Consider the following 20895-nt stretch of genomic DNA (forward strand, 5'->3'; position numbering starts at 1 on the left):
TGGTATAGCATTATGTTGTTGTTGGGTACGAGAGAAGCAACGATTGTAAGAATGACTGAAGCTGTTTATGAATTGAACAATAACGCGTTTGGCAGTCTGCAAATCAAATGCCCTGCACGCTTACAATTAAAACAAGTTACCCCTGCTATGTTATTATTGACAATATTGTACTTGCTGTGGTTACTTTCATTCTTTGCAAAACGTGAGTAAGCAAGGGGTCCAGATCTGTGCACTCAGACATATGTTTCTTAATTTGTTTATATACGTCTAGCTCCATACTGTCGGGCGATAGTTTTTTGTCAAAACAGCGTACCAAGGCTTCCGGCAACATAACTGTCAAGCAAGTTAAATATGTGAGCCTATTAAAATCTTTCACAGCCATATTCCTTCCTGTAACCCAAGTGGAAGTAAGCAAACTATCCTGATATTCATTCAGCCAGTCAGCAATTAGTGCCGCCCTCTCTACAATGCTAAGCTGAGTCATAGAGGCCAGATTAAGGATGTTCCTCAAAGCTAAAACTACATCCATGGCTTCCTCACCACCATATATGGCCCATAATCTAATTTTGAAATTCAATCCCATGTATCCGCCTCTTGGAAAAGAGACTCCTCTCAGGTACGAACCTACATCTCCTTTAGCAAAGTCAATGAAACTTTTAGCCTCCTGTAATTGGAAGGATGGGTCAATGATGCATTTGGCTTTTAAATGAGCATCTACTGACGAGATCCAAGATTCGATGCTTTGAGGCAAGAACCCGTTGACCCGGCCTTGAAAGGGAGCAATTGCAGACTTTGCACTGACCAAAGTAACAACTGGGTTAGGTGCGGAGTTACTGGGTGCGGCGGTGGCCATCGTGACTTTTGTTTTTTCTTATCACTACGATTCCTAGCGATCCTATCAAAATATCTATATGAATACACTCGTCCACTGCGTAAACGCACATGCAATATGAGATAAGAAAAAATGTCCCCCAAAATGATAAGATTAAAAGCAGATAATATGATAAGGATATTTCTGGAGAACTTCTGGAAGAAAAAAAAATTATCAACAAAGATAAAAAAGGCCGGCTGGGCGAGAATCCAAGTTGAAGATAGATTCTGGCAAGAAAGGAAGATTAAGAATAATGTATAACTCACCCCCAGGAATAATGGACGATCGATCTTGTGTAAGGATAACACTCAAAGTCACACACCAGAATGAATAAAGAATTGTACTTAGCTTTGGTATATAAGAGGAAGATCTTGCTGTTTAGGTGACGTCACGGCCTTGGTTTTCGATGTTGCTTTTCCGCAGTGACCCGAATTCTCAGTTCGCGTATTGCTCGTGCAGTGTTTGTTTGTTGAATGATTCGTTTCCCGTTGCCTTATTCATGGTGATCCAATGCTGCAGACACGTCCGGTTTGAATCTTGAAGTGCTGGAGTCGCTCATAATGATGGATACGCCCTCTCTAATGATTAATAATGAGAGACGTTTCTTATGTTGCCATAAGAGATTCGAAGTTGCTTGAAGATTCTCTCGCCATTCGTTGTCTTCTGATATGTTACATTTCGTCAGTCCTCGGATGATGTGGTTTAGTCTGATTCCGGCAACCAGCTATGTTGTCTTCCATTGTCGTCTACACCCGGTAAGCTGCCACCAATGTTTGTGCTACACCTTGTATAACGAGGCTGCACTGTGAGGTTATTTAGACCTGTGATGTTATACGCAAGTATCGTATACATCCCATCCTCGTCTGCGATTGCAACGATAATTTCTAAGTCAGAATCTTCTTTTAGTATAAAGGCGTAGATGTGTCAAACTCATGATGATAACTTAACAACGGTATATTTGCAAAACTACATTCTCTTGAGTAGAAGGCAAGAAGGTAGTTAGGAGAACCTGATTCTAGGAGGAAAGTAGAGTTTCTAAGTTACAATGCATTTACAAAGGTATAGGAGAGCACAGCTTAGCTCAGCATACATAACATGCAGACAGACGAACATGTGAGAGGAAGTCACGTAGATGTCTGGGCTATAGGTCAATAGGTTCTCAGGAAGCAGCTGTGACCTGTTTGACACAATCATGGATTTGATTATCACAGGCAAATGCAAACCAGGGCGTTGCTGATTCAATACATCCAGCCTAGCTTGCATCCTGTTTATCAACTCTTATCACACTCCTTGTTATCTCAACAGTGACCTCTTAGGTCATTAGAGTATTTATGCATATGGAATATGTATTTTTAAATGTAACCCTTACAGATGTACTTGAATATAAAATTATGTCCATCCAGTGGCAGTACTAAGGGAGTATACTGGTTTTGGTTGTTCGAAGGAGCCTGGAGCTTCATAAAAAGACCTTTAATTCCACTTGAAATCATTATCCCTGTTGGCCACTTCTGGACAAATGTTCGAGAAACCGACTGTGTACAGTCGCCTTCGATTAGTACTGCATTTACCGCGCGCACACGCATTATTGCGTGTTTTATGGGCCAGCATGTAATTGTAAACAAACCGGTGATAGAAAACTGGGGCAAGGGTAATGGACTCACGGAGCCACTACCGTTGGAGCGTAATGATTTGTCCTGAAGCACTTGATTTGCTATAACTGGGAAACATCTAGCGTCAGTAGTTTTGACTTATTTTAAGGTTAAAGTTAGCCATGACTGGGGCCATGGCTGAAAGTTTCACATCTTTTGTAGTTCAGTGGCGGATTTAGGGGTGGGCAGCCTCCCCTAACCCATTCTGGTATGAATGGGACCCCTAAGAGTGGATTATTAACAAACATTAATTTAAACAAAAATAAAATCTTATATAATAATAATATTAGTAGTAGTACTAGTAAAAAATGTTACTGTTGTAGCAATAATAGTATATAAAGAAAAGATCTGAAATCAAATGTAAAATAAAATAATCAACGAAAGAAAGAACAGAGTAGCAAGCGAATGTGGAGAGCAATGAAACAAAAAGCTAAATCATTAACACGGAAAAAAGCAATATGTGTTTTTGGTTTCACAGTTTCCATGAGCGTTATGAAAGATAACGTATCTGCAACACTTCAGTTATCAATTATGTTGCAGGAAGTTCATAGTGACTCTTGCAGAGCCGTAAGCTATATAACGAATGTAATCCAAGTTCTCTAGAACCGGAGGTCTGAATCATATAGAGCAGTCTTTTGGTATTACAGGAGATCGCCGCCCACCCTATGAGCATTGCAGAGGCTCGGGTGGACTCTGAACTTTAACTATATGTACATACTACATGGTGCAGCGTCAAACTTTGTCATTAAAAAGTATTGCACATTAGCATAGAAAGCTTAGTATGCAGTTTGATTAATTTTATAATAGCATTAAAGAAAATTGGTAGTAAGGTGAAAAATGAGTCATATTAAAGAAGATTAACCTGCCGAGACATTTGAAATATGGGATCTGCCATATGATTAAATACGGGGTTCAGTTACCTATACAGCAACATATACTGAGTATTTTGAGGAGTAATATTACTGTTATAACCCTGATAAAGAGATACATTACTATTTTTCTATTTTGTAATGCTGACCGGGTCCAGTCAAAAAGAGGGAAGGATGTAAACAAGATCCAAAAAGGGCAGCCAAAATCAGGACAGTAACACGATGCATTAGTAATAAGTTATACCACCTGAGCCGCGAAAGTCTTAAGTTACGACAATTAGAATACCTTTAGAAAATCTAATCGTATAAATTCCCGTATTGCTTTCTTCCTCAATAAAGAAAATAGAAGCATGCACTAGGAAAAAAAATAATGACGGTATATTTTCAGGATGGATTACACAAGATTCATGACTGATGTGACCAAGAATAGAAAAGCAACACTACTAAGAGATCTGTGTGAGTACAATTTTCTTAAAACGGCAAACATATATATTCACTGATATACGACAACTGAACTCTGGCCATAAACACCTACACAGACAGATTAATTCTAAGGTATTTAGCAAGTTCTCCTTTGCAGTTAACCTGCAACAGCAAGGCAGAGATGACTGGATATATGATAGCTGGTTTACCTAACGAGGTTCCTTCTTTCCCTTGAAGGAAGGACAGTTCACTATGGCAGACGGGACGAAAATAATCCTAGATAAAAACACGATGAAAGAGTGCTTGCAGTATGGACCATCAGGCGGGTAGGATACTTATATGTCATTTTTTTTTTGTACGTACCTTAGAGGATTTGTTGTAACCAACTTATCCAAAAGTTTGAAGACATCGAAAGCTAAGAGAGCTTAGTGGTTATTATAATTACACTTATCTGGTTGAAAAGTGGCACAGATATATATATATATATATATATATATATATATATATATATATATATATATACATAAAAGCTTACAAATGTCCTTTAATTTCCAATTCCCTCTACCTCGGAATTAATATATTTCCATATATGTTAAACGAAGGGGATTTTTTTTTTAGGTGAATAAGCTCGTCGTCTCATGGGCTTTAGCCGAGGAACAAGACGACGAACTTATCATCAACTAATAAAAATTGCCCTTCGGTTAACATATATGAAAATATATTAATTCTGAGGTAGAGTGAATTGGATATTAAAGATTTAGCTTAATGCTTGTATATGAATCACGGTGATGTGATCAAATTTATTCACACACACATATATAACCTACTATAGTAGATTCACATCAACCGTGTATTTGATGTCAGGCCAGTCCCTTACGACGCTCCTGATTGACTGTTGAGAAACCAATCACAGGGCTGGAAACTCTGTCTCTCTCGAGAGAGAGTTAACATGGGTAGGATCTACGTTCCACCTCTCCTTAGGGATACGTCTTTCAAAAGTATCCTTTAGGAGAAGTGGAACGTACATCCTCCCTGTGAACTTTCTAGAGTTTCCAGCCCTGTGATTGGCTTATCAACAGCCAATCAGGGACTGGCCTAGATATCAAATGCACGGTTGATGTGAATCTACTGTAGTAGTCAGTTTTTTACAATATAGTACATATTAGTTGCATAACCCACAGTGCCTTCTTAATTTATCGAATTCTTAAGAAGTCATTGTTGGTACTACAGCTACAGGCACACATACACACACATTATTATATATATATATATAGTATATATATATATATATATATATATATATATATATATATATCTATATATATATATATATATATATATATAGATATATATATATATATATATATATATATATAATATATATATAGATATATATATATATATATATATATATATATATATATATATATATATATATATATATATATATATATATATATATATATATATATAATTATATATTGCTGCTTTCAAGAAGCATATTTCCCCTCTTTGAAATGTTATGTAGAATTGTGCAACATTTTTTCAGATTCCTAGATAGCTTAGAGATAGGATGTTTTAAATGTGTGTTCAGATTTCGCATAACATAATGTAAAAGAATATATATATAACATAGAATCTAGAAAGAAAGAGATTTTCTTTGTCCATTCGAAACTACGATTGTTTCCCTATTATGTCAGCGCTGTGAGATCTCCGTTTGCTTTCCTAATCTGTCAACACGTTTGATAAGCGAGCTCGAGACTTCATTTGTGTTTTGAAAATCTGTCATCATGTAAGATAAAAGGCTTCTGCTTTGGTCGACCAAGTCGAATACGTCTTTTTTTTAACAGACTGGTCTTGTACGCGTATGTCTTTGCCGAGTGCCACATGCAGATTACACATTTTGTATATAACATTGTGTAAGATTTCGAAGCTTCTAGGAGAATTGTGCCAAAAACTTTTTGTGTCATCATCCACTGTCCAGCTTCCGTAAGGAAGAGAATTTCATTAGATCTCAGATACTTGAGGCATTCACATCTCTCTATATCCCTCGACATCCTTGAGATTATATTAACGTAACCTAAATTGGTCACTCGTAACTTCAGAATTTCATATTTGATATTTCTTAGAGTTTATTTAGTGTTAAATAGTGTTTTTTGTGGAATCTGAACAAACATTGTTGTTGTAACGGCGCCTGGTTTTTGTGAGTGTAAAACAAGACTGCAGCAAAGAAAGAAGTTGGTATACCAAAAAGGTAAAGTGTGTTATATTTTTATTAGTTGCAACTTATAACAGATAGGAACAGTGGTTAACTAATGACTGATAGGAACAGTGGTTTGGTAAAAACTGATGGTTACAATGTTTTGAGTGAAAAGATTTACACTTTTACACATTGCAAATTTTTGTGTTTTGTGTTTGTTTCATTTTGTGCATTTTTTTCATTTTCTTGTTGAAGTGTGCCTTTTTATTTTGATACTGTCCACATTTTTCTGTATTTTCATTTACATTCACAATTTAATTGACTTAGTTATTTTCATTGCTTAATCATTGCACATTCAATTAAATTTAACACTTGTGAATTAATTTGCATTTACTTAGAATTCTTTTCAAGTTTTATTATTATTTAGCACTTGTGAATTAATTTCAAATTTTCAATTATTGCTTAATACTTTTGAATTTCAATTGAATTAATTTTCTTGAATTTTGTGATAAATTAATTTTCATTTAATTTTACTTAATTTAATTCAAGAATTAATTAAACTTTACTTTGTTTTCAAGTAACAGTAATTTTCCCTGATATCGTGAATTTCACTTATAAACTTTGAGTTTAGTAATAAACTTTTGCATTTAAAATTTTTATAAGTATTTTCTTTATTTTACACCAGTATATTTGCATTTAATTATGATTATATTTATGTTAGGTAGAAACATAGAGTGGTAATTGATCTGCTTTCCGTCAATTTACTTGAAGTGACTTAGAACCAGGGAAGTACTTAGACTTCTGAAATCAGGGAAATACTTAGACTTTTAAAGTTGTTGATGGAGTGATGCCCTTTGATTAATTTAATTATTTACAAGATTACCTCACACCTGTTTTGATGAACTTAGTCTGATTTTCTGCAATACTGGTAAGTTGTTAAGGGATCACTGTTGCCTTTAGAATATTCAGTCGTTTAATACCTGTGATGAGGGTTCAGGTGTCTGGCGTTTGTGAGGTATCGGTTAATAAAGTGTGGTAACCAGATACTTGGCACTTCGTAACATGTATTAATGGTGCCCAGAGACCAGGGAAAAAAATTTATTTTCACTCTAGTATATACTGGTGGTGTTAGGGATATATTTTGTTAGGAGAGTGACCATATAGTTTTGTTTTGCATTTATTGTATTGAATTGTAAGTTGATAACTCAGAGGAAAATGGCTCAGTTCAAGGTTCAGGAATTTTTAGCAGCCCCTTCCATCCAAGTTTTATCTGAAACCACTCTGAATATGGCACAGTGGAGCGCTTTAGCAGTGGCATGTGGTGGTTATGTGTCTATTAGTATGGTAAAGGCACAAATAAGATGTATTGCTATGGAATCATTGATAAACTCTGGTAGAATAACTGATGAAGATGAGTTAGAACTGGCTCAAGAGTTGTTGAATGTAGCACGTGCTGATCTCATAAATAAGCAAGCAGAAAAGAAAGAGAAAAGTAATGCAGAGTTAGAGCTTAGATTCATTGAAGCAGCAGAGAATTTGATTAAGCTAAAAATGTATGCTGAAAGAGAAAGAATAGACAGGGAAAAACAAGAAAGAAGAGAAAGAGAAGAAGAAAAAGCAGCAGAAGAGGAAGAGAAAGGATAAAAGAGGAAAGAAAGAAATTGCAAGACATGAAAGGGAAATGGAATTGATAAGAGCTAGATCCACATTACCTGTAACACCGTCTAACCCTAACCAAGGTAATCAAGACCCTGTATTTGATGTAGTAAGAGTACAAAAGTTAATCCCTAAGTTTACTGAAGAAATTCCAGATGAGTTTTTTTATCACTTTGAGAAAGTGGCTTCAGGATAGCCAGAGGATAAATGGTCAGTTTTGCTACAAAGTGTCTTGATTGGTAAAGGGAGAAGTGCTTATCTAGCCTTAGCAGCTGATCAGTGTAAAGACTACAAGGTACTTAAACACTGTGTGCTACAAGTTTACCAGATGACCCCTGAGTACTACAATGAAAGATTCAGGAATTTAAGAAAAGATGAGAATGGAACATTCTTAGATTATGCTTACAAAGTGAGAAGGTGTTTCAAACGTTGGTTAGAAGCTGCTAAAGTTAAAACTTTTGATGAGTTAGAAGAGTTACTTGTTCTTGAACAGTATCTTAAAGGAATTCCTGAACATATAAAAGCCTATTTGAGAGAGAGAGAGAGAGAGAGAGGTGAAGAAACTTGACAAAACTGCTACACTGAGTGAAGATTACAATATAATCAGTGGTAAACGTATTTACAATGTCAAGGACTAGAGTCAACAATGCCCAGGTTTTAAGTCTTATCCAAATAACAGAAACAAATTTAATGGGAAACCTACAAGTGATACTACCAAGAGTGCACAAGGTAATACAACTCAGCAAGCTAATGTGAAATCCTCATCCAGTTTTCAAGACAGTTACAGAAACCTAATGTTGTCTGTTTCAAGTGTGGAAGAGTAGGACACTACAGTCAAGAGTGTTACCGGAATCAACAGCAGTCAAAGCCAGTTGGTCAAGTTGTGAAAGGTGACCAGGTGAAACAAACTACGAAGAGCAGTCTGGGAAAGAATCAGACTCCAGAGAAGAATGAAACTAAACAAGCTGAATGTTTAGCAACCAGTGGAAATGTTACCTCAAGCAGTGAGTGGCTTAGCAGTGTGGAGGCTTTTAAGCCATATATCTATGAGGGTATGCTGTCAAACTCAAGAAGGAAGTGTGCAGGTACCAGTCAAGATATTACGTGATACAGGGAGTAACCATAGTGTGGTAGTATGTGTTCTCACCCTCAGTTGGAGAAGAGTCTCACGGAGATTCAGTTATTTTGAAGGTATAGGAGGAGAGGAAGTAACTCCTATATGCCGCTTACACCTGTCATGTGAATTGGTGACAGGGAATGTTGATTTTGCTGTAAAGGACTCACTGCTGTGGAAGGTGTACATGTTCTGTGTTGGGGAATGAAGTTGGGTGGTGTGCCATTTATTCCTTGTCCTGTAGTGACAGACAACCATTGAGGATTAGTCCTACAGTAGAGTTGGAGAAGAATAACCCCCACCTGTTTCCTAGTTGTGTAACTACCAGAAGTATGAAGAGGACTACGACTGCAAGTGAAGAAACAGGATTTACACACCCAAGAAGGATCAAGTGAAGGATCTTTGTGCTTAGAAGAATTGTTCCAGGGAAGTGAAGTTTCCCATAGTGCTGACCAAGAGGAGATTTCCCAAGAAGATGAAGAAGACGACGACGACGAAGAAGAAGAACCTCCTGTTCCTGAAGAGACCCCGAGTAGTCAAAGTGTTACTGAAGACAGTAGTGAAACTACAGTAGCTGAGTTAGCAGATATTGAGAATTCAACCCTTGAAGTTGGTCAAGTGACAAGAGAGAAGCGATGGACTTGCAGAAGAAGGATGCATCGTTAACTGATTTGTTCTTCAGAGTTGTTGATCGAGAAGAGATGCAACAAACTACTCCTACCTGTATTATCTGAAGGAAGGTTTGCTGATGAGGAAGTATAGACCTACAGATATACCAGGAGATGCTGTATGGGGCGAATATCATCAAATTTTGATTCCATATCCGTTGAGAAAGCAAGTGGTTGCAGTAGCTCATGAGTCTGGACATATGGGAATCAGGAAGACTGTGGAGATCATGAAATATTTTTTCTGGCCTGGACTTCGCAAAGATGTTAGCAGGTTCTGTCGTGAGTGTCATACCTGCCAGATAGCTGGAAAACCGAATTAAACCATCAAGAAAGACCCCCTACAACCTATAGAAGTTAGAGGAGAACCCTTTAGCAAAGTGATTATAGATATGGTTGGACCGCTGCCGAAGACAAAGAAAGGAAATGAGTATTTGTTAACATTAATGTGTCCTGTGACAAGATATCCTGAGGCAATCCCTGTTAGAAACATATCTGCCAAGATAGTTGCTGAAAAACTTGTGGAGTTTTTCTCAAAGTTTGGTATACCAGAAATAGTACAAAGTGACAGAGGAACATACTTTACTTCAAAGTTATTCCAAGATGTGATGAATTTGTTAGGAGTGAAACAACAGTTATCCACTGCCTATCATCCAGAAACTCCAGGTGCCTTGGAAAGGTTCCATCAAACATTGAAAAGTATGCTGACAAAGTATTGTTCTGAGTCAGGAAGAGAATGGGATGTTGGTTTACCATTAATGTTGTTTGAAGTTAGGAGTGCTTATCAAGAAAATATGGGAAGTTCACCTAATGAGATGATTTTTGGAAGAGAAGTGAGAGGACCGTTGAAGATTCTTGCAGAAAATTGGGAAGAAAATCAGAGGAAAGCCAAGGAGAGTATGTGAAGAACTTAAGGAAAAGCTTGAAAGAGATTAGAAAATTCTCTTTATAACTTGAAAATAAGTCAAGAGAAAATGAAAAGGAGATTTGATGCTAAGACTAAGCTAAGAAGTTTTAGTGTTGGTCAACAAGTGTTAGTGTTCTTACCTGTCAAGAGATTTCCCCTCACTAATAAATTTCAAGGTCCTTACAAGATAATTCAGAAGTTAAGAGATAGAACTTATGTGATTGAAACACCAGAAGGAAGAAGAATACAAAAGAAGATACATGTGAACCTCTTGAAACCTTATTTCTCATAAACTAAAACTGGAACTGTGTCAGTAACCCAAACAACTTTATCTACAGAAGACGATGATGGCTACGAATTGGGAGCTGCAAGCAAGATGAATAATTCTTCAATTTTGGAAAATTTGGAGGATAAACTGAAACATCTGAGTGTTGAACAAGGTGAAGACTTAAGTGAAGTAATTAGAAGTTTTCCAGAAATTTTTTCAGATGTGCCTAGACGTACTGATCTGACCAAGCATGAAATCAAGATTCAAGAAGATGGAAAACCTTTCAAGCAAAGAGCCTATCGCTTATCACCGTATCATCGAGATGTTTTGAAGAAGGAAGTTGAGTATTTGCTGCAACATGGATTAGAAGAACCCAGTTCAAGTCACTTCAGTTCTCCATGTGTGTTAGTGAAGAAACCAGATGGTTCATTTAGGGTGTGTACTGATTATAGGAAACTGAATTCTATCAGTGTGGCTGATAATTATCCTTTGCCTCTTATAGATCAGTTACTTGATAATATTGGGCAAGCCAAGTTTGTTTCCAAGATAGACTTGTTGAAAGGATATTATCAAATTCCCTTAGATGAGAATGCCCAGTTGCTGTCAGCTTTTATTACTCCTTTTGGACTGTATCAGTATACTGCTCTGCCGTTTGGTCTGATGAATGAACCGGCAACATTTCAACGAGTGATGGATCAACTGCTAGGATCAATAGAAGGAGTAGGTGTATACCTAGATAACATCGTGATTTACTCTACAACGTGGGAAGAACATCTGAAGATTCTGAGGACAGTTTTCAAGAAACTACAAGAAGCAGGATTAACAGTCAACCTAGAGAAGAGTGAGTTTGGAAAGGCAACTGTGCAGTATCTTGGTTTGAAGTTGGGAAAGGCCTTCTTGCTCCAGTAAATGCTAATGTAGAAGGTATCCATAAGGCTACCCCACTACTACAGGAAACAGCTACAGAGATTTTTAGGCATGGCTGGATTTCTATCGTCATTTCTGCCCAAATTTCTCAGCTGTAGTAGTCCCTTGACAGACTTGACTAGTCCCAAAGCTAAGTTTGTTTGGACTCCAGAGTGTCAAGAATCCTTTGAGAAGGTAAAAGCCATTTTAACTTCAAGACCAGTACTTCAAGCTCCAGACTTCGACAAGAAATTTGTGATACTAGTTGATGCGTCGGACTGTGGCGTTGGAGCTGTTCTACTTCAAGAAGATGGAAATAATATCTACCATCCTGTGTGCTTCATGTCTACAAAACTGAAAAAAACATCAGAAAGTATACTCAACAATCGAGAAGGAAACTTTAGCCTTAATCACAGCATTGAAAAAATTTGAAGAATAAAGAAATTTTAGTGTTGTCTGATCACAATCCACTATCATTTATCCAGAGAATGAAAAGCCATAATGAAAGACTGGCCAGGTGGTCTTTGTGCCTGCAACAGTATAACTTAAGAGTGCAGCACATTAGTGGCAAAAACAATGTAGTTGCTGATTATTTATCTCACTGTGAATCGTTGGATTCAACACCATGATAAAAAATCTTCTAGGGGGAGGTATACTATATATTTCTACTTTCAAAAGGCATATTTCCCCTCTTTGAAATGTTATGTAGAATTGTGCAAAATTTTTTCAGATTCCTAGATAGCTTAGAGATAGGATGTTTTAAATGTGTGTTCAGATTTCGCATAACATAATGTAAAAGAATATATATATAATGTAGAATCTAGAAAGAGAGAGATTTTCTTTGTCCATTCGAAACTACGATTGCCTCCCTATTATGTCAGCGCTGTGAGATTAGAGGAACTGTGAGATCTCCGTTTGCTTTCCTAATCTGTCAACATGTTTGATAAGCAAGCTCGAGACTTCATTTGTGCTTTGAGAATCTGTCATCATGTAAGATAAGGGGCTTCTGCTTCGGTCGACCAAGTCGAATACATGGCTTTTTTTTTAACAGACTGGTCTTGTACGCGTATGTCTTTGCCGAGTGCCATATGCAGATTACACATTTTGTATATAAAATTGCGTAAGATTTCGAAGCTTCTAGGAGAATTGTGCCAAAAACTTTTTGTGTCATCATCCACTGTCCAGCTTCCATAGGGAAGAGAATTTCATTAGATCTCAGATACTCGAGGCATTCACATCTCTCTCTCTCTCTCTCCCTCGACATCCTTGAGATTATATTAACGTAACCTAAATTGGTCACTCGTAACTTCAGAATTTCATATTTGATATTTCTTAGAGTTTATTTAGTGTTAAATAGTGTTTTTTGTGGAATCTGAACAAACATTGTCGTTGTAACGGCGCCTGGTTTTTGTGAGTGTAAAACAAGACTGCAGCAAAGAAAGAAGTTGGTATACCAAAAAGGTAAAGTGTGTTATGTTTTTATTAGTTGCAACTAATAACGGATAGGAACAGTGGTTAACTAATGACTGATAGGAACAGTGGTTTGTAAAAACTGATGGTTACAATGTTTTGAGTGAAAAGATTTACACTTGCACATTGCAAATTTTTGTGTTTTGTGTTTGTTTCATTTTGTGCATTTTTTCATTTTCTTGTGAAGTGTGCCTTTTATTTGATACTGTCACATTTTTCTGTATTTTCATTTACATTCACAATTTAATTGACTTAGTTATTTTCATTGCTTAATCATTGCACATTTAATTAAATTTAACACTTGTGAATTAATTTGCATTCACTTAGTATTCTTTTCAAGTTTTATTATTATTTAGCACTTGTTGAATTAATTTCAAATTTTCAATTATTGCCTAACAACTTTTGAATTTGATTGAATTAATTTTCTTGAATTTTGTGATAAATTAATTTTGACTTAATTCTAATTAATTTAATTCAAGAATTAATTAAACTTTACTTTGTTTTCAAGTACAGTAATTTTCCCTGATATTGTAAATTTCCCTTATAATCTTTGAGTTTAATAATAAATTTTTGTATTTAAAATTTTTATTATAAGTATTTTCTTTATTTTACACCAGTATATTTGCATTTAATTATGATTATATTTATGTTAGGTAGAAACATTGAGTGGTAATTGATCTGCTTTCCTTCAATTTACTTGAAGTGACTTAGAACCAGGGAATACTTAGACTTCTGAAATCAGGGAAATACTTAGACTTTTAAAGTTGTTGATTGGAGTGATGCCCTTTGATTAATTTATTTACTTACAAGATTACCTCACACCTGTTTTGATGAACTTAGTCTGATTTTCTGCAATACTGGTAAGTTATTAAGGGATCATGTTGCCTTTAGAATATTCAGTCGTTTAATACCTGTGATGAGTTCAGGTGTCCTGGCTTTTGTGAGGTATTGGTTAATGAATGGTAAGTGTGGAACCAGATACTTGGCACTTCGTAACATGATTAATGGTGCCCAGAGACCAGGGCAAAAAGATTTCATTTTCACTCCAGTATATACTGGTGGTGTTAGGGATATGTTTTGTTAGGAGAGTGACCATATAGTTTTGTTTTGCATTTATTGTATTGAATTGCAAGTTGATAACTTAGAGGAAAGTGGCTCAGTTCAAGGTTCAGGAATTTTTAGCAGCCCCTTCCATCCAAGTTTTATCTGAAACCACTCTGACTATGGCACAGTGGAGCGCTCTTTAGCAGTGGCATGTGGTGGTTAGTGTCTACTAGTATGGTAAAGCACAAATAAGATGTATTGCTATGGAATCATGATAAACTCTGGTAGAATAACTGATGAAGATGAGTTAGAAACTGGCTCAAGAGTTGTTGAATGTAGCACGTGCTGATCTCATAAATAAGCAAGCAGAAAAGAAAGAGAAAAGTGATGCAGAGTTAGAGCTTAGATTCATTGAAGCAGAAGAGAATTTGATTAAGCTAAAAATGTATGCTGAAAGAGAAAGAATAGACAGGGAAAAACAAGAAAGAAGAGAAAGAGAAGAAGAAAAAGCAGCAGAAGAGGGAAGAGAAAGGATAAAAGAGGAAAGAGAAATCGCAAGACATGAAAGGGAAATGGAATTGATAAGAGCTAGATCAACATTACCTGTAACACCGTCTAACCCTAACCAAGGTAATCAAGACCCTGTATTTGATGTAGTAAGAGTACAGAAGTTAATCCCCAAGTTTACTGAAGAAATTCCAGATGAGTTTTTTTATCACTTTGAGAAAGTGGCTTCAGGATGGCCAGAGGATAAATGGTCAGTTCTGCTACAAAGTGTCTTGATTGGTAAAGGGAGAAGTGCTTATCTAGCCTTAGCAGCTGATCAGTGTAAAGACTACAAGGTACTTAAACACAGTGTGCTACAAGTTTACCAGATGACCCCAGAGTACTACAATTAAAGATTCAGGAATTTAAGAAAAGATGAGAAGGGAACATTCTTAGATTATGCTTACAAAGTGAGAAGGTGTTTCAAATGTTGGTTAGAAGCTGCTAAAGTTAAAACTTTTGATGAGTTAGAAGAGTTACTTGTTCTTGAACAGTATCTTAAAGGAATTCCTGAACATATAAAAGCCTATTTGAGAGAGAGAGAGAGAGAGAGAGGTGAAGAAACTTGACAAAACTGCTACACTGAGTGAAGATTACAATATAATCAGTAGTAAACGTAATTACAATGTCAAGTACCAGAGTCAACAACGCCCAGGTTTTAAGTCTTATCCAAATAACAGAAACCAATTTAATGGGAAACCTACAAGTGATACTACCAAGAGTACACAAGGTAATACAACTCAGCAAGCTAATGTGAAATCTTCATCCAGTTTTTCAAGACAGTTACAGAAACCTAATGTTGTCTGTTTCAAGTATGGAAGAGTAGGACACTACAGTCAAGAGTGTTACTGGAATCAACAGCAGTCAAAGCCAGTTGGTCAAGTTTGTGAAAGTGGACCAGGTGACAAACAAATACGAAGAGCAGTCTGGAAAGAATCAGACTCCAGAGAAGAATTAAACTAAACAAGCTGAATGTTTAGCAACCAGTGGAAATGTTACCTCAAGCAGTGAGTGGCTTAGCAGTGTGGAGGCTTTTAAGCCATATATCTATGAGGGTATGCTGTCAACTCAAGAGGGAAGTGTGCAGGTACCAGTCAAGATATTACGTGATACAGGGAGTAACCATAGTGTGGTAGTATGTGGTTCTCACCCTCAGTTGGAGAAGAGTCTCACAGGAGATTCAGTTATTTTGAAGGGTATAGGAGGAGAGGAAGTAACTCCTATATGCCGCTTACACCTGTCATGTGAATTGGTGACAGGGAATGTTGATTTTGCTGTAAAGGACTCACTGGCTGTGGAAGGTGTACATGTTCTGTTGGGGAATGAAGTTGGTGGTGTGCTATTTATTCCTTGTCCTGTAGTGACAGACAAACCATTGAGGATTAGTCCTACAGTAGAGTTGGAGAAGAATAACCCCCACCTGTTTCCTAGTTGTGTAAATACCAGAAGTATGAAGAGGACTACGACTGCAAGTGAAGAAACAGGATTTACACACCCAAGAAGGATCAAGTGAAGGATCTTTGTGCTTAGAAGAATTATTCCAGGGAAGTGAAGTTTCCCATAGTGCTAACCAAGAAGAGATTTCCCAAGAAGATGAAGAAGACGACGACGACGAAGAAGAAGAACCTGATGTTCCTGAAGAGACTCCGAGTAGTCAGTGTTACTGAACACAGTAGTGAAACTACAGCTGAGTTAGCAGATATTGAGAATTCAACCCTTGAAGTTGGTCAAGTGACAAGAGAGAAGCTGATGGACTTGCAGAAGAAGGATGCATCGTTAACTGATTTGTTCTTCAGAGTTGTTGATCGAGAAGAGATGCAACAAAACTCCTACCTGTTAGTTATCTGAAGGAAGGTTTGCTGATGAGGAAGTATAGACCTACAGATATTACCAGGAGATGCTGTATGGGGCGAATATCATCAAATTTTGATTCCATATCCGTTGAGAAAGCAAGTGGTTGCAGTAGCTCATGAGTCTGGACATATGGGAATCAGGAGGACTGTGGAGAAGATCATGAAATATTTTTTCTGGCCTGGACTTCGCAAAGATGTTAGCAGGTTCTGTCGTGAGTGTCATACCTACCAGATAGCTGGAAAACCGAATTAAACCATCAAGAAAGACCCCCTACAACCTATAGAAGTTAGAGGAGAACCCTTTAGCAAAGTGATTATAGATATGGTTGGACCGCTGCCGAAGACAATGAAAGGAAATGAGTATTTGTTAACATTAATGTGTCCTGTGACAAGATATCCTGAGGCAATCCCTGTTAGAAACATATCTGCCAAGATAGTTGCTGAAAAACTTGTGGAGTTTTTCTCAAAGTTTGGTATACCAGAAATAGTACAAAGTGACAGAGGAACATACTTTACTTCAAAGTTATTCCAAGATGTGATGAATTTGTTAGAAGTGAAACAACAGTTATCCACTGCCTATCATCCAGAAACTCCAGCCTTGGAAAGGTTCCATCAAACATTGAAAAGTATGCTGACAAAGTATTGTTCTGAGTCAGGAAGAGAATGGGATGTTGGTTTACCATTAATGTTGTTTGAAGTTAGGAGTGCTTATCAAGAGAGTATGGGATGTTCACCTAATGAGATGATTTTTGGAAGAGAAGTGAGAGGACCGTTGAAGATTCTTGCAGAAAATTGGGAAGAAAATCAAGAGGAAAGCCAAGGAGAGTGTGTGAAGAACTTAAGGAAAAGCTTGAAAGAGATTAGAAAATTCTCTTTATAAAACTTGAAAATGAGTCAAGAGAAAATGAAAAGGAGATTTGATGCTAAGACTAAGCTAAGAAGTTTTAGTGTTGGTCAACAAGTGTTAGTGTTCTTACCTGTCGAGAGATTTCCCCTCACTAATAAATTTCAAGGTCCTTACAAGATAATTCAGAAGTTAAGTGATAGAACTCATGTGATTGAAACACCAGAAAGAAGAAGACAAACGAAGATACATGTGAACCTCTTGAAACCTTATTTCTCAGAAACTAAAACTGAAACTGTGTCAGTAACCCAAACAACTTTATCTACAGAAGACGATGATGGCTACGAATTGGGAGCTGCAAGCAAGATGAATAATTCTTCAATTTTGGAAAATTTGTAGGATAAACTGAAATATCTGAGTGTTGAACAAGGTGAAGACTTAAGTGAAGTAATTAGAAGTTTTCCAGAAATTTTTTCAGATGTGCCTAGACGTACTGATCTGACCAAGCATGAAAATCAAGATTCAAGAAGATGGAAGACCTTTCAAGGCAAGAGCCTATCGCTTATCACCGTATCATCGAGATGTTTTGAAGAAGGAAGTTGAGTATTTGCTGCAACATGGATTAGCAGAACCCAGTTCAAGTCACTTCAGTTCTCCATGTGTGTTAGTGAAGAAACCAGATGGTTCATTTAGGATGTTTACTGACTATAGGAAACTGAATTCTATCAGTGTGGCTGATAATTATCCTTTGCCTCTTATAGATCAGTTACTTGATAATATTGGGCAAGCCAAGTTTGTTTCCAAGATAGACTTGTTGAAAGGATATTATCAAATTCCCTTAGATGAGAATGCCCAGTTGCTGTCAGCTTTTATTACTCCTTTTGGACTGTATCAGTATACTGCTCTGCCGTTTGGTCTGATGAATGAACCGGCAACATTTCAACGAGTGATGGATCAACTGCTAGGATCAATAGAAGGAGTAGGTGTATACCTAGATGACATCGTGATTTACTCTACAACGTGGGAAGAACATCTGAAGATTCTGAGGAAAGTTTTCAAGAAACTACAAGAAGCAGGATTAACAGTCAACCTAGAGAAGAGTGAGTTTGGAAAGGCAACTGTACAGTATCTTGGGTTTGAAGTTGGGAAAGGCCTTCTTGCTCCAGTAAATGCTAATGTAGAGGGTATCCATAAGGCTCACCCCACTACTACCAGGAAAACAGCTACAGAGATTTTTAGGCATGGCTGGATTCTATCGTCGTTTCTGCCCAAATTTCTCAGCCGTAGTAGCTCCCTTAACAAACTTGACTAGTCCCAAAGCTAAGTTTGTTTGGACTCCAGAGTGTCAAGAATCCTTTGAGAAGGTAAAAGCCATTTTAACTTCAAGACCAGTACTTCAAGCTCCAGACTTCGACAAGAAATTTGTGATACAAGTTGATGCGTCGGAGCTGTTCTACTTCAAGAAGATGAAAATAATATCTACCATCCTGTGTGCTTCATGTCTACAAAACTGAAAAAAACATCAGAAAGATACTCAACAATCGAGAAGGAAACTTTAGCCTTAATCACAGCATTGAAAAAATTTGAATAAAGAAATTTTAGTGTTGTCTGATCACAATCCACTATCATTTATCCAGAGAATGGAAAGCCATAATCAAAGACTGGCCAGGTGGTCTTTGTGCCTGCAACAGTATAACTTAAGAGTGCAGCACATTAGTGGCAAAAACAATGTAGTTGCTGATTATTTATCTCGTTGTGAATCGTTGGATTCAACACCGTGATAAAAAATCTTCTGGGGGGAGGTATACTATATATTGCTACTTTCAAAATGCATATTTCCCCTCTTTGAAATGTTATGTAGAATTGTGCAACATTTTTTCAGATTCCTAGATAGCTTAGAGATAGGATGTTTTAAATGTGTTCAGATTTTGCATAACATAATGTAAAAGAATATATATATAACATAGAATCTAGAAAGAGAGAGATTTTCTTTGTCCATTCGAAACTACGATTGTTTCCCTATTATGTCAGCGCTGTGAGATTAGAGGAACTGTGAGATCTCCGTTTGCTTTCCTAATCTGTCAACACGTTTGATAAACGAGCTCAAGACTTCATTTGTTTTGAGAATCTGTCATCAAGTAAGATAAGGGGCTTCTGCTTCGGTCGACCAAGTCGAATAAATGTCTTTTTTTTTAACAGACTGGTCTTGTACGTGTATGTCTTTGCCGAGTGCCATATGCAGATTACACATTTTGTATGTAAAATTGCGTAAGATTTCGAAGCTTCTAGGAGAATTGTGCCAAAAACTTTTTGTGTCATCATTCACTGTCCAGCTTCCGTAAGGAAGAGAATTTCATTAGATCTCAGATACTCGAGGCATTCACATCTCTCTCTCTCTCCCTCGACATCCTTGAGATTATATTAACGTAACCTAAATTGGTCACTCGTAACTTCAGAATTTCATATTTGATATTTCTTAGAGTTTATTTAGTGTTAAATAGTGTTTTTTGTGGAATCTGAACAAACATTGTTAAAGTAACAGCACCTGATTTTTGTGAAAGTGTAAAACAAGACTGCAGCAAAGAAAGAAGTTGGTATACCAAAAAGGTAAAGTATGTTATATTTTTATTAGTTGCAACTAATAACGGATAGGAACAGTGGTTAAGGGGACTGTCCGCTATGATGTCCATTTTTTTAATTTATTACGCAAAATAGATAATTTTCATATATGTTTTAGATATATGTAATACCTTCATCATATAAAAATTTCAAGTCATTTGAGCAAAAACTTTTAGTTTTATTAGCAAAAATTACGATTTATAAAAAAAAAATAAGTAGAGATTTCTCCGCTAATATGACATCAGTTGTATTGAAAATCATACCATAAACACTTCTTTATATGCGGAACAATTCTGTGTGACAGAATTTTGATTTTTTTTTTTTTTTTTTTTAGTCTAAACACTCAAAAAATTCTAAAAAAAAAAAAAAGAAAGAAATCAAAATTCTGTCACACAGAATTATAGGATTTTTATTCCTCTTTCCAATGATATCTTTCTCTCCAAAATTGGATAATAAATAACCGAGTAATGGTTACCGACATGCGCATAAGAATGTTTTTGAGTTATGAGCTCCCAAAGATTTGCTATGTAAATTTCGCTTTTTTCTTATAAAAGTCAAAACAACATTATTACAATTACTTTATTTGTACTTTTATTGTTGATTTCTACATCAAGGATTATGGTCCTACCCCTGTAAGTGGTATTAATATCCTCAGCGTGACACCAGACAATGATGTTGATGGCGAGACATCGAGACAATGAGGGCGTTGATAACAATGAATTTTCGTGTTTTCTTTCAGCATACTCCTGGCCTTTTGCTAATTTTGCTAGCCTTAGTTGCTGAGTAGCCTTCTCGATCTTAGGTAACTTCGGCATTGCTATAAGTTCACTAAGAAGTTACAAAAACAACGTAAATAGCTAGTGACCAAACGCAAGTGACGAAGCGCATGTAACTCATTTGACGTCTGTGGCGTAACTGAGTCATTCTCTGAGTCTCGCGGCTCTCGCCTATAAATAGCCGCTCTGAGCAGCTCTCCCCTCTCACACCACCT

General features: G+C 36.6%; 1 protein-coding gene and 1 long non-coding RNA gene across 2 annotated transcripts in view; both read left to right on the top strand.

Annotated features, from left to right (window-relative positions):
* LOC135224733 (serine-protein kinase ATM-like) overlaps window positions 1–20895 on the top strand; it is a gene marked incomplete at its 3' end in the record, with an annotated part of 185357 nt that overhangs the window by 58039 nt on the left and 106423 nt on the right.
* Window positions 1–20895, top strand: part of LOC135225070 (uncharacterized) — a 35699-nt gene that overhangs the window by 11567 nt on the left and 3237 nt on the right. The window contains exons 2-3 of the long non-coding RNA XR_010316915.1: window positions 3778–3845; window positions 3970–4138. This is a non-coding gene — a long non-coding RNA (uncharacterized LOC135225070). The remainder of the gene's footprint in view (window positions 1–3777; window positions 3846–3969; window positions 4139–20895) is intronic.

Source organism: Macrobrachium nipponense, chromosome 12 (assembly GCF_015104395.2).
Source record: "Macrobrachium nipponense isolate FS-2020 chromosome 12, ASM1510439v2, whole genome shotgun sequence".
Classification (NCBI taxonomy): domain Eukaryota; kingdom Metazoa; phylum Arthropoda; class Malacostraca; order Decapoda; family Palaemonidae; genus Macrobrachium; species Macrobrachium nipponense.